This window comes from Borostomias antarcticus (genome assembly GCF_949987555.1).
Source record: "Borostomias antarcticus genome assembly, chromosome: 9".
Classification (NCBI taxonomy): Eukaryota; Metazoa; Chordata; class Actinopteri; order Stomiiformes; family Stomiidae; genus Borostomias; species Borostomias antarcticus.
This window is the reverse complement of record NC_140242.1, coordinates 17,386,204-17,400,455: the sequence shown is the minus strand read 5'-3', so window position 1 is coordinate 17,400,455 and position 14,252 is coordinate 17,386,204.

The following is a 14,252-nucleotide window of genomic DNA, read 5'->3' as shown; positions in this document are numbered from 1 at the left end:
GTCTAATCTTCAAAATTATGGTAGCAATGGATTCCCTGGCTCATGCTGAGTTCAAAACACCCCATGGTTTCATTATTACTTCATTTGTTTGATTGCAGAATGAAAGGAACACTTTTTGTCTTCTGCACAATTTCCCCAGTTTCAGAGTGCTGAAAGGCGCATTTTGGAAAAAGTCACACATTTTCTAAACTGCCATCCCTCTTCCAATTCTCACAGCTCATACACATTTTATATATCAAAACGTTCACACGACTCTTGGGATTCATAAAATCAAAAAGGCTAAGCTCTTCGATGTATATTTTTCACTCTGTGACAGTTCGAATAATGACCCCCCCCCTCCATTGAAATCAATGGAGCCACACTCTAGAAAATCTCTCTTCGCTCTAGAATCTCTAACTGTTTCTAACTCTTCACCTCTCCTACACTTCTGAAGACCGAAGGACATTTTATACATGGAAATGTTCGCGTGATTGTCTGGATTCTGAAGAAGTAAATAGTTGAGCTATGCTATGTATACTTTTCGCTGTGTGCCAATTTAAACAAAGACACCCCCCCCTCTCACTCTACCGAGAGGAAGCAACCCTACCAGGTGACATTAATTAAGTGCTCAGGACTCACTCTACCAAGAGGAAGCAGAAGCTGACATTATCCACTCAAATCTGCGACGCACTTTGTAAGATCCGTTGTGGCATAGCGGGTAGCGCGTCAGTCTCGCAAGCAGCGAGTTCAGGGTTCGATTCCCGTTCATCCAAAGTGCATTCTTATAATTATTGTAATTATGCTGCTGTGGAAGTCAATGGCAGACAACAGAATCATTGTAGGTCGCTGCTGCCAGTTAAAAGTTGTGAAATTTGGCTCACAGACCAGGGACTCGTGTGCCTATTGTTTAGAGTAAGTAATATGTGTGTATTACAAATGTTTGCCATGTGGGGGAGGCATCTTACAGTACGGTACATCATATTCATGGGTTTTGTTGTAGAGACGATTATCCAGACAAGCACATACAGTAGAGACAATCACATAGACAAGCTCATACAGTAAAGATAATCACATAGACAATTGCATACAGTAGAGAAAATCAGACGGAAGCACATACAGTAGACAATCACAGACATACAGTACAGCAGAGAACATAACATACAATAGACACAATTACATAGACACAAGCACATACAGTACAGACAATCACATATAGTACAGTAATGCGCTCCTCTTGTGTAAAATGCAGCAGACGGAACTTGGTTGCGTATTGTTTGCCATGTTCATGGCCGTGTACAAATAGTCAAAGTGGGTAAAGGAAATGCAGTGAGTGGGTGTAGACTTCTGTGGAGTAGGGGAAGGTTTTGAAGATTCAATGGAGTCTAGTTTGTCTGAATGGGAAGGTGCAAGTGAAGAAGTGAAGAACACTGGCCAGACTCCTGTTTACCTTCATTGCTATCAGAAGGTAGGCCGTCTTTCGCTGGTGCAGCAAGAAATTCCACTCTAGGCTCCCATTTTGTAGTGTTCACTGACAACAACATTCTCGCAAACTTACAGGAGGTGAACCTGAGAAGCTTGGAGCAACAGTGGGCAGCCAGACTCTACAACTACCACTTCAACATCAAGTTCCAGCCTGACAAAACCAATGTTAATGCTGATGCCCTATCTCGTGTACCTGTGGATGGAGGAGAGGATGGTGAAGAGGAGGAGATCCTGGCCCTGAAGACTTTTCTCACCGGGGTGGAAAACCCATGCCCAGAAATGCTTAACTCTCCTGTCCAAGTTGACCTAGAAGAAGTGCAGCTGGGCCGAACCCCCTGGAGAATGGAAGGACGCCCAGCAAAAAAGATGACATGATTCGCCACATGCTGTTATCCTTGCAGACAGGGAAACCGCCCAGTGCAACAGAAAGGATCGCCCTGCAACGTGACACTCGGCAGATCCTCAAGGAGAGATAGAGGCTGACTCTGAGGGAGGGAGTCTTGCATCAGTGTGTGAGGGACCCCAACACCGCAAACTCCATCTTTCAGCTGGTCCTCCCTACAGCCTTGAAAGAGAAGGTGTGGCAGAATTTCCACGAACGGGCTGGCCACACGGGTGTGGGAAAGACTTTAGCTCTCATCCGCTGCCCACGAGTGTTGAGTGTTAGACCAGCCTACTTTTCTTGTTTTATTGAGCTGAATGATTTTCATAGTTTGCAGTGGTTGAAGTTTACAGAGGTTATAACGTTTGCTGTGTTTACCAAGTCTGCAGTGTAGTTGCAGTCTGACAAACATATCTCTAAACCCTTCAAAACATCAGTCGTATTTGCTTCATCTTTTGCGTGGTCAGCTTGGCCCCCACAACGCTGCTTGCAGCTTTAATTGGGGGCCAAGCAGCGAAGCTGCGTAGGCCACCACTAAGTTTCTACCTTTTCTTATTTATTTATTGGGGGCCAAGCAGCGAAGCTGCGTAGGCCACCACTAAGTTTCTACCTTTTCTTATTTCTTTCTTTATTATTATTATTATTCCTCTGCCATTGTAGTCTATGGCAGCCCATATAAGCTTATGGTAGAAAGTTATGAAAATTGGCACACTCATTTGGGACAGTGCCCTGACCCTCCTCACCAAGTCTCATGTCCACACCTCACCCTCTCTAGCGCCACCAACGTGTCAAAGTTGGAGGTGCATTTATGCATGCAGCTTTTCTTCAGCAAGTCCAATTTTCAAACTTCAGGTGTCCTTCAATTCCTTGGCTCAAGCCGGATTCAACGCACTCTATGACGTCATTGTGGCCATCTTGGCTTCTCCGCCATTTTGAATGATGTGCAAAACCCTTAAAATGTATCTCCTCCTAGGAACTTTCACCAATTTGCAAAAAAATTGGTGGATGTCATCTATACACCAATGTCTACAAACAATGTACAGGGATTTTTGATTATCCATTGCGTTCGCTCGTGACAGCCAATCAAAATTGGCAGAAAAGCTGCAAAACAGGAACTGGGGTCATATCTCAGTAATGTTTTAATCTATCAAAACCACATTTGGCACACTCATTCGGGACATACCCATGACATCTGTCACCAAGCCTCATGTTGACATCTAGTGCACTCTAGCGCCACCAGCGTGTCAAAGTTGGAGTTGCGTTTATGCCAGTAACTTTTGAGCTGTATGTCCAATCTTCAAAATTATGGTAGCAATGGATTCCCTGGCTCATGCTGAGTTCAAAACACCCCGTGGTTTCATTATTACTTCATTTGTTTGATTGCAGAATGAAAGGAACACTTTTTGTCTTCTGCACAATTTCACCAGTTTCAGAGTGGTGAAAGGTGCATTTTGGAAAAAGTCACACATTTTCTAAACTGCCATCCCTCTTCCAATTCTCACAGCTCATACACATTTTACATATCAAAACGTTCACACGACTCTTGGGATTAATAAAATCAAAAAAGCTAAGCTCTTCGATGTATATTTTTCACTCTGTGACAGTTCGAATAATAACTCCCCCCCCTCCATTGAAATCAATGGAGCCACGCTCTAGAAAATCTCTCTTCGCTCTAGAATCTCTAACTGTTTCTAACTCTTCACCTCTCCTACACGTCTGAAGACCGAAGGACATTTTATACATGGAAATGTTCGCGTGATTGTCTGGATTCTGAAGAAGTAAATAGTTGAGCTATGCTATGTATACTTTTCGCTGTGTGCCAATTTAAACAACGACACCCCCCCTCTCACTCTACCGAGAGGAAGCAACCCTACCAGGTGATATTAATTAAGTGCTCAGGACTCAGACACACGGGGTTAGGGAAGGCTCACATGCCTTGTGGACTAGGGTGGTTCACCTTCGCAACAGCCTGCGTAGCACAGTGGTTAGCGTGTCGGCCTTGCAAGCAGCAGGTACAGAGATCGAATCCCGTTCAACCATATGTCTGACTTCCGAAAATCTCGGGCCCATCCTTGACCCTTGTCAAACATGTCACCACGTCAGTCTAGCTGATTCCTTGTCTGCTTGCAGTTAAACAGCTTGGCCCCCACATTCCTGCTTGCAGGTATATTTATTATTATTATTATTATTCCTCTGCCATTGTAGTCTATGGCAGCCCATATAAGCTTATGGTAGAAAGTTATGAAAATTGGCACACTCATTTGGGACAGTGCCCTGACCCTCCTCACCAAGCCTCATGTCCACACCTCACCCTCTCTAGCGCCACCAACGTGTCAAAGTTGGAGGTGCATTTATGCATGCAGCTTTTCTTCAGCAAGTCCAATTTTAAAACTTCAGGTGTCTTTCAATTCCTTGGCTCAAGCCGGATTCAACGCACTCTATGACGTCATTGTGGCCATCTTGGCTTCTCCGCCATTTTGAATGATGTGCAAAACCCTTAAAATGTATCTCCTCCTAGGAACTTTCACCAATTTGCAAAATAATCGGTGGATGTCATCTATACACCAATGTCTACAAAGAATGTACAGGGATTTTTGATTATCCATTGCGTTCGCTCGTGACAGCCAATCAAAATTGGCAGAAAAGCTGCAAAACAGGAACTGGGGTCATATCTCAGTAATGTTTTAATCTATCAAAACCACATTTGGCACACTCATTCGGGACATACCCATGACATCTGTCACCAAGCCTCATGTTGACATCTTGTGCACTCTAGCGCCACCAGCGTGTCAAAGTTGGAGTTGCGTTTATGCCAGTAACTTTTGAGCTGTATGTCCAATCTTCAAAATTATGGTAGCAATGGATTCCCTGGCTCATGCTGAGTTCAAAACACCCCGTGGTTTCATTATTACTTCATTTGTTTGATTGCAGAATGAAAGGAACACTTTTTGTCTTCTGCACAATTTCACCAGTTTCAGAGTGGTGAAAGGCGCATTTTGGAAAAAGTCACACATTTTCTAAACTGCCATCCCTCTTCCAATTCTCACAGCTCATACACATTTTACATATCAAAACGTTCACACGACTCTTGGGATTAATAAAATCAAAAAAGCTAAGCTCTTCGATGTATATTTTTCACTCTGTGACAGTTCGAATAATGACTCCCCCCCCTCCATTGAAATCAATGGAGCCACGCTCTAGAAAATCTCTCTTCGCTCTAGAATCTCTAACTGTTTCTAACTCTTCACCTCTCCTACACGTCTGAAGACCGAAGGACATTTTATACATGGAAATGTTCGCGTGATTGTCTGGATTCTGAAGAAGTAAATAGTTGAGCTATGCTATGTATACTTTTCGCTGTGTGCCAATTTAAACAACGACACCCCCCCCTCTCACTCTACCGAGAGGAAGCAACCCTACCAGGTGATATTAATTAAGTGCTCAGGACTCAGACACACGGGGTTAGGGAAGGCTCACATGCCTTGTGGACTAGGGTGGTTCACCTTCGCAACAGCCTGCGTAGCACAGTGGTTAGCGTGTCGGCCTTGCAAGCAGCAGGTACAGAGATCGAATCCCGTTCAACCATATGTCTGACTTCCGAAAATCTCGGGCCCATCCTTGACCCTTGTCAAACATGTCACCACGTCAGTCTAGCTGATTCCTTGTCTGCTTGCAGTTAAACAGCTTGGCCCCCACATTCCTGCTTGCAGGTATATTCTTATTATTATTATTCATCTTCCTCTGGCATTGGAGTCTATGGCAGCCCATAGAACCGTATGGTAAAAAGTTGTGAAAATTGGCACACTCATTCATGACAGTCCCCTGAGTCTTTTCACCAAGACCCATGTACACAGCTCGAACCCTCTAGCGCCACCAACATGTCAAAGTTGGAGGTGCGTTTGTGCACACAACTTTTGACCTGTAAGCCCGATTTTCAAAAACAAGGTACCGTTGGATTCCTTGGCTTAAGCCGAGTTCAACGCACCCCATGACATCATTTTCCGCCATATTGGATTTCCCGCCATTTTGGATTTTGTGAAAAACTCTCAAAATGTATCTCCTCCTAGGTTTTTTCACCAATCTGCAAGAAACTCGGTAGGCACAATCTATAGACCGATGTCCACAAAAGTCTTACAGGGATTTCTGATTCTCCATTGCGTTCGCTCGCTGCAGCCAATCAAATTTGGCCTCCAAGCCGCCAAACAGGAAGTGTGGTCATATCTCAGCAAATTGTTAATGAATTAAAGCCACATTTGGCACACTCATCGGGGACAGTCCCATGACCTCTGGCAGCAAGTGGCATTGCGACAGCTCAAACCCTCTAGCGCCACCACCATGTCAAATTTGGAAGTGCGTTAATGCACACAACTTTTGACCTGTGTAACCGATTTTGAAAAATGAGGTACCGTTGGAATCCCTCGCTCATGCCGAGTTCATCGCATCCTATGATGTCATTTTCCACCAATTGGATTTCCCGCCATTTTGTATTTTGTGTAAAACACTTAAAATGTATCTTCTCCTAAGGATTTTCACCAATCTACATGAAACTGGCTGTACACATTCTTTAGACCAATGTCCACAAAACCCCTAGAGGGATTTTTGATTGTCGAAGTTGTTCGCTCGCTACAGCCAATCGAATTTGGCGTCCAAGCCGCCAAACAGGAAGTGTGGTCAAATCTCAGTAAGGTTTTGATGTATCATAACCACATTAGGCACACTCATCGTGGACGGTCCCGTGACCCCTGTCACCAAGTCTATGTCGACACCTCAAAGTCTCTAGCGCCACCAACCTGTCAAAGTTGGAAGTACGTATATTCTGAACCGTATGCCCGATTTTCAACACTGCGGTAGAGCTTCGAATGCGGCTATGACGTGTTTCGCTTGTTGTCTTTGATGCGCTGGTCGCGCGTCCTGCTTGGCCCCCACATTGCTGCTTGCAGCTATATTTATTGGGGGCCAAGCAGCGCAGCGCTGGCACCCATTGTTCTTGTACCTTTTCTTATTATTATTGGGGGCCAAGCAGCGAAGCGCTGGCACCCATTGTTCTTGTACCTTTTCTTATTATTGGGGGCCAAGCAGCGAAGCGCTAAGCGCTGGCACCCATTGTTCTTGTACCTTTTCTTATTATTGGGGGCCAAGCAGCGCAGCTGCGCAGGCACCCATTAAGTTTCTACCTTTTCTCTTTCTTCTTTATTATTATTATTATTATTCCTCTGCCATTGTAGTCTATGGCAGCCCATAGAAGCTTATGGTACAAAGTTATGAAAAATGGCACACTCATTCGGGACAGTGCCCTGACCCTCCTCACCAAGTCTCATGTCCACACCTCACCCTCTCTAGCGCCACCAACGTGTCAAAGTTGGAGGTGCATTTATGCATGCAGCTTTTCTTCAGCAAGTCCAATTTTCAAACTTCAGGTGTCCTTCAATTCCTTGGCTCAAGCCGGATTCAACGCACTCTATGACGTCATTGTGGCCATCTTGGCTTCTCCGCCATTTTGAATGATGTGCAAAACCCTTAAAATGTATCTCCTCCTAGGAACTTTCACCAATTTGCACGAAAATCGGTGGATGTCATCTATACATTAATGTCTACATAGGATGTACAGGGATTTTTGATTATCCATTGCGTTCGCTCGTGACAGCCAATCAAAATTGGCAGAAAAGCTGCAGAACAGGAACTGTGGTCATATCTCATTAATCTTTTAATCTATCAAAACCACATTTGGCACACTCATTCGGGACATACCCATGACATCTGTCACCAAGCCTCATGTTGACATCTCGTGCACTCTAGCGCCACCAGCGTGTCAAAGTTGGAGTTGCGTTTATGCCAGTAACTTTTGAACTGTATGTTCAATCTTCAAAATTATGGTAGCAATGGATTCCCTGGCTCATGCTGAGTTCAAAACACCCCATGGTTTCATTATTACTTCATTTGTTTGATTGCAGAATGAAAGGAACACTTTTTGTCTTCTGCACAATTTCACCAGTTTCAGAGTGGTGAAAGGCGCATTTTGGAAAAAGTCACACATTTTCTAAACTGCCATCCCTCTTCTAATTCTCACAGCTCATACACATTTTATATATCAAAACGTTCACACGACTCTTGGGATTCATAAAATCAAAAAAGCTAAGCTCTTCGATGTATATTTTTCACTCTGGGACAATTCGAATAATGACTCCCCCCCTCCATTGAAATCAATGGAGCCACGCTCTAGAAAATCTCTCTTCGCTCTAGAATCTCTAACTGTTTCTAACTCTTCACCTCTCCTACACTTCTGAAGACCGAAGGACATTTTATACATGGAAATGTTCGCGTGATTGTCTGGATTCTGAAGAAGTAAATAGTTGAGCTATGCTATGTATACTTTTCGCTGTGTGCCAATTTAAACAACGACACCCCCCCCTCTCACTCTACCGAGAGGAAGCAACCCTGCCAGGTGATATTAATTAAGTGCTCAGGACTCAGACTCACGGGGTTAGGGAAGGCTCACATGCCTTGTGGACTAGGGTGGTTCACTTTCGCAATATCCTGCGTAGCACAGTGGTTAGCGTGTCGGCCTTGCAAGCAGCAGGTACAGAGATCGAATCCTGTTCAACCATGTCTGGCTTTTGACATGTTTTGCTTGTTGTCTTTGATGCGCTGGTCGTGCGTCCCGCTTGGCCCCCACATCGCTGCTTGCAGCTATATTTATTGGGGGCCAAGCAGCGAAGCTGCGTAGGCCACCACTAAGTTTCTACCTTTTCTTATTCTTTCTTTCTTTCTTTCTTTATTATTCCTCTGCCATTGTAGTCTATGGCAGCCCATAGAAGCTTATGGTAGAAAGTTATGAAAAATGGCACACTCATTCGGGACAGTGCCCTGACCCTCCTCACCAAGTCTCATGTTCACACCTCACCCTCTCTAGCGCCACCAACGTGTCAAAGTTGGAGGTGCATTTATGAATGCAGCTTTTCTTCAGCAAGTCCAATTTTCAAACTTCAGGTGTCCTTCAATTCCTTGGCTTAAGCCGGATTCAACGCACTCTATGACGTCATTGTGGCCATCTTGGCTTCTCCGCCATTTTGAATGATGTGCAAAACCCTTAAAATGTATCTCCTCCTAGGAACTTTCACCAATTTGCAAAAAAATCGGTGGATGTCATCTATACACCAATGTCTACAAAGAATGTACAGGGATTTTTGATTATCCATTGCGTTCACTCGTGACAGCCAATCAAAATTGGCAGAAAAGCTGCAAAACAGGAACTGGGGTCATATCTCAGTAATGTTTTAATCTATCAAAACCACATTTGGCACACTCATTCGGGACATACCCATGACATCTGTCACCAAGCCTCATGTTGACATCTTGTGCACTCTAGCGCCACCAGCGTGTCAAAGTTGGAGTTGCGTTTATGCCAGTAACTTTTGAGCTGTATGTCCAATCTTCAAAATTATGGTAGCAATGGATTCCCTGGCTCATGCTGAGTTCAAAACACTCCGTGGTTTCATTATTACTTCATTTGTTTGATTGCAGAATGAAAGGAACACTTTTTGTCTTCTGCACAATTTCACCAGTTTCAGAGTGGTGAAAGGCGCATTTTGGAAAAAGTCACACATTTTCTAAACTGCCATCCCTCTTCCAATTCTCACAGCTCATACACATTTTACATATCAAAACGTTCACACGACTCTTGGGATTAATAAAATCAAAAAAGCTAAGCTCTTCGATGTATATTTTTCACTCTGTGACAGTTCGAATAATGACTCCCCCCCCTCCATTGAAATCAATGGAGCCACGCTCTAGAAAATCTCTCTTCGCTCTAGAATCTCTAACTGTTTCTAACTCTTCACCTCTCCTACACGTCTGAAGACCGAAGGACATTTTATACATGGAAATGTTCGCGTGATTGTCTGGATTCTGAAGAAGTAAATAGTTGAGCTATGCTATGTATACTTTTCGCTGTGTGCCAATTTAAACAACGACACCCCCCCCTCTCACTCTACCGAGAGGAAGCAACCCTGCCAGGTGATATTAATTAAGTGCTCAGGACTCAGACACACGGGGTTAGGGAAGGCTCACATGCCTTGTGGACTAGGGTGGTTCACCTTCGCAACAGCCTGCGTAGCACAGTGGTTAGCGTGTCGGCCTTGCAAGCAGCAGGTACAGAGATCGAATCCCGTTCAACCATATGTCTGACTTCCGAAAATCTCGGGCCCATCCTTGACCCTTGTCAAACATGTCACCACGTCAGTCTAGCTGATTCCTTGTCTGCTTGCAGTTAAACAGCTTGGCCCCCACATTCCTGCTTGCAGGTATATTTATTATTATTATTCATCTTCCTCTGGCATTGGAGTCTATGGCAGCCCATAGAACCATATGGTAAAAAGTTGTGACAATTGGCACACTCATTCATGACAGTCCCCTGAGTCTTTTCACCAAGACCCATGTACACAGCTCGAACCCTCTAGCGCCACCAACATGTCAAAGTTGGAGGTGCGTTTGTGCACACAACTTTTGACCTGTAAGCCCGATTTTCAAAAACAAGGTACCGTTGGATTCCTTGGCTTAAGCCGAGTTCAACGCACCCCATGACATCATTTTCCGCCATATTGGATTTCCCGCCATTTTGGATTTTGTGAAAAACTCTCAAAATGTATCTCCTCCTAGGTTTTTTCTCCAATCTGCACGAAACTCGGTAGGCACAATCTGTAGACCGATGTCCACAAAAGTCTTACAGGGATTTCTGATTGTCCATTGCGTTCGCTCGCTGCAGCCAATCAAATTTGGCCTCTAAGCCGCCAAACAGGAAGTGTGGTCATATCTCAGCAAATTGTTAATGTATTAAAGCCACATTTGGCACACTCTTCGGGGACAGTCCCATGACCTCTGGCAGCAAGTGGCATTGCGACAGCTCAAACCCTCTAGCGCCACCACCATGTCAAAGTTGGAAGTGCGTTAATGCACATAACTTTTGACCTGTGTAACCGATTTTGAAAAATGAGGTACCGTTGGAATCCCTCGCTCATGCCGAGTTCATCGCATCCTATGATGTCATTTTCCACCAATTGGATTTCCCGCCATTTTGTATTTTGTGTAAAGCACTTAAAATGTATCTTCTCCTAAGGATTTTCACCAATCTACATGAAACTGGCTGTACACATTCTTTAGACCAATGTCCACAAAACTCCTAGAGGGATTTTCGATTGTCGAAGGTGTTTGCTCGCTACAGCCAATCGAATTTGGCATCCAAGCTGCCAAACAGGAAGTGTGGTCAAATCTCAGTAAGGTTTTGATATATCATAACCACATTAGGCACACTCATCGTGGACGGTCCCGAGACCCCTGTCACCAAGTCTATGTCGACACCTCAAAGTCTCTAGCGCCACCAACCTGTCAAAGTTGGAAGTGCGTATATTCTGAACCGTACGCCTGATTTTCAAAACTGCGGTAGCGATTTGAATAGACTCCTATGACGTGTTTCGCTAGTTGTCTTTGATGCGCTGGTCGCATGTCCCGCTTGGCCCCCACATTGCTGCTTGCAGCTATATTTATTGGGGGCCAAGCAGCGAAGCTGCGTAGGCCACCACTAAGTTTCTACCTTTTCTTATTTCTTTCTTTCTTTATTATTATTATTCCTCTGCCATTGTAGTCTATGGCAGCCCATATAAGCTTATGGTAGAAAGTTATGAAAATTGGCACACTCATTTGGGACAGTGCCCTGACCCTCCTCACCAAGTCTCATGTCCACACCTCACCCTCTCTAGCGCCACCAACGTGTCAAAGTTGGAGGTGCATTTATGCATGCAGCTTTTCTTCAGCAAGTCCAATTTTAAAACTTCAGGTGTCCTTCAATTCCTTGGCTCAAGCCGGATTCAACGCACTCTATGACGTCATTGTGGCCATCTTGGCTTCTCCGCCATTTTGAATGATGTGCAAAACCCTTAAAATGTATCTCCTCCTAGGAACTTTCACCAATTTGCAGAAAAATCGGTGGATGTCATCTATACACCAATGTCTACAAAGAATGTACAGGGATTTTTGATCTTTCATTGCGTTCGCTCGTGACAGCCAATCAAAATTGGCAGAAAAGCTGCAAAACAGGAACTGGGGTCATATCTCAGTAATGTTTTAATCTATCAAAACCACATTTGGCACACTCATTCGGGACATACCCATGACATCTGTCACCAAGCCTCATGTTGACATCTTGTGCACTCTAGCACCACCAGCGTGTCAAAGTTGGAGTTGCGTTTATGCCAGTAACTTTTGAGCTGTATGTCCAATCTTCAAAATTATGGTAGCAATGGATTCCCTGGCTCATGCTGAGTTCAAAACACCCCGTGGTGTCATTATTACTTCATTTGTTTGATTGCAGAATGAAAGGAACAGTTTTTGTCTTCTGCACAATTTCACCAGTTTCAGAGTGGTGAAAGGCACATTTTGGAAAAAGGTCACACATTTTCTAAACTGCCATCCCTCTTCCAATTCTCACAGCTCATACACATTTTACATATCAAAACGTTCACACGACTCTTGGGATTAATAAAATCAAAAAAGCTAAGCTCTTCGATGTATATTTTTCACTCTGTGACAGTTCGAATAATGACTCCCCCCCCTCCATTGAAATCAATGGAGCCACGCTCTAGAAAATCTCTCTTCGCTCTAGAATCTCTAACTGTTTCTAACTCTTCACCTCTCCTACACGTCTGAAGACCGAAGGACATTTTATACATGGAAATGTTCGCGTGATTGTCTGGATTCTGAAGAAGTAAATAGTTGAGCTATGCTATGTATACTTTTCGCTGTGTGCCAATTTAAACAACGACACCCCCCCCCTCTCACTCTACCGAGAGGAAGCAACCCTACCAGGTGATATTAATTAAGTGCTCAGGACTCAGACTCACGGGGTTAGGGAAGGCTCACATGCCTTGTGGACTAGGGTGATTCACCCTCGCAACATCCTGCGTAGCACAGTGGTTAGCATGTCGGCCTTGCAAGCAGCAGGTACAGAGATCGAATCCCGTTCAACCATATGTCTGACTTCCGAAAATCTCGGGCCCATCCTTGACCCTTGTCAAACATGTCACCACGTCAGTCTAGCTGATTCCTTGTCTGCTTGCAGTTAAACAGCTTGGCCCCCACATTCCTGCTTGCAGGTATATTTATTATTATTATTCATCTTCCTCTGGCATTGGAGTCTATGGCAGCCCATAGAACCGTATGGTAAAAAGTTGTGAAAATTGGCACACTCATTCATGACAGTCCCCTGAGTCTTTTCACCAAGACCCATGTACACAGCTCGAACCCTCTAGCGCCACCAACATGTCAAAGTTGGAGGTGCGTTTGTGCACACAACTTTTGACCTGTAAGCCCGATTTTCAAAAACAAGGTACCGTTGTATTCCTTGGCTTAAGCCGAGTTCAACGCACCCCATGACATCATTTTCCGCCATATTGGATTTCCCGCCATTTTGGATTTTGTGAAAAACTCTCAAAATGTATCTCCTCCTAGGTTTTTTCACCAATCTGCAAGAAACTCGGTTGGCACAATCTATAGACCGATGTCCACAAAAGTCTTACAGGGATTTCTGATTGTCCATTGCGTTCGCTCGCTGCAGCCAATCAAATTTGGCGTCCAAGCCGCCAAACAGGAAGTGTGGTCATATCTCAGCAAATTGTTAATGAATTAAAGCCATATTTGGCACACTCATCGGGGACAGTCCCATGACCTCTGGCAGCAAGTGGCATTGCGACAGCTCAAACCCTCTAGCGCCACCACCATGTCAAAGTTGGAGGTGCGTTAATGCACACAACTTTTGACCTGTGTAACCGATTTTGAAAAATGAGGTACCGTTGGAATTCCTCGCTCATGCCGAGTTTATCGCATCCTATGATGTCATTTTCCACCAATTGGATTTCCCGCCATTTTGTATTTTGTGTAAAACACTTAAAATGTATCTTCTCCTAAGGATTTTCACCAATCTACATGAAACTGGCTGTACACGTTCTTTAGATCAATGTCCACAAAACCCCTAGAGGGATTTTCGATTGTCGAAGGTGTTCGCTCGCTACAGCCAATCGAATTTGGCGTCCAAGCCGCCAAACAGGAAGTGTGGTCAAATCTCAGTAAGGTTTTGATGTATCATAACCACATTAGGCACACTCATCGTGGACGGTCCCGAGACCCCTGTCACCAAGTCTATGTCGACACCTCAAAGTCTCTAGCGCCACCAACCTGTCAAAGTTGGAAGTGCGTATATTCTGAACCGTACGCCCGATTTTCAAAACTGCGGTAGCGATTTGAATAGACTCCTATGACGTGTTTCGCTTGTTGTCTTTGATGCGCTGGTCGCATGTCCTGCTTGGCCCCCACATTGCTGCTTGCAGCTATATTTATTGGGGGCCAAGCAGCGAAGCTGCGT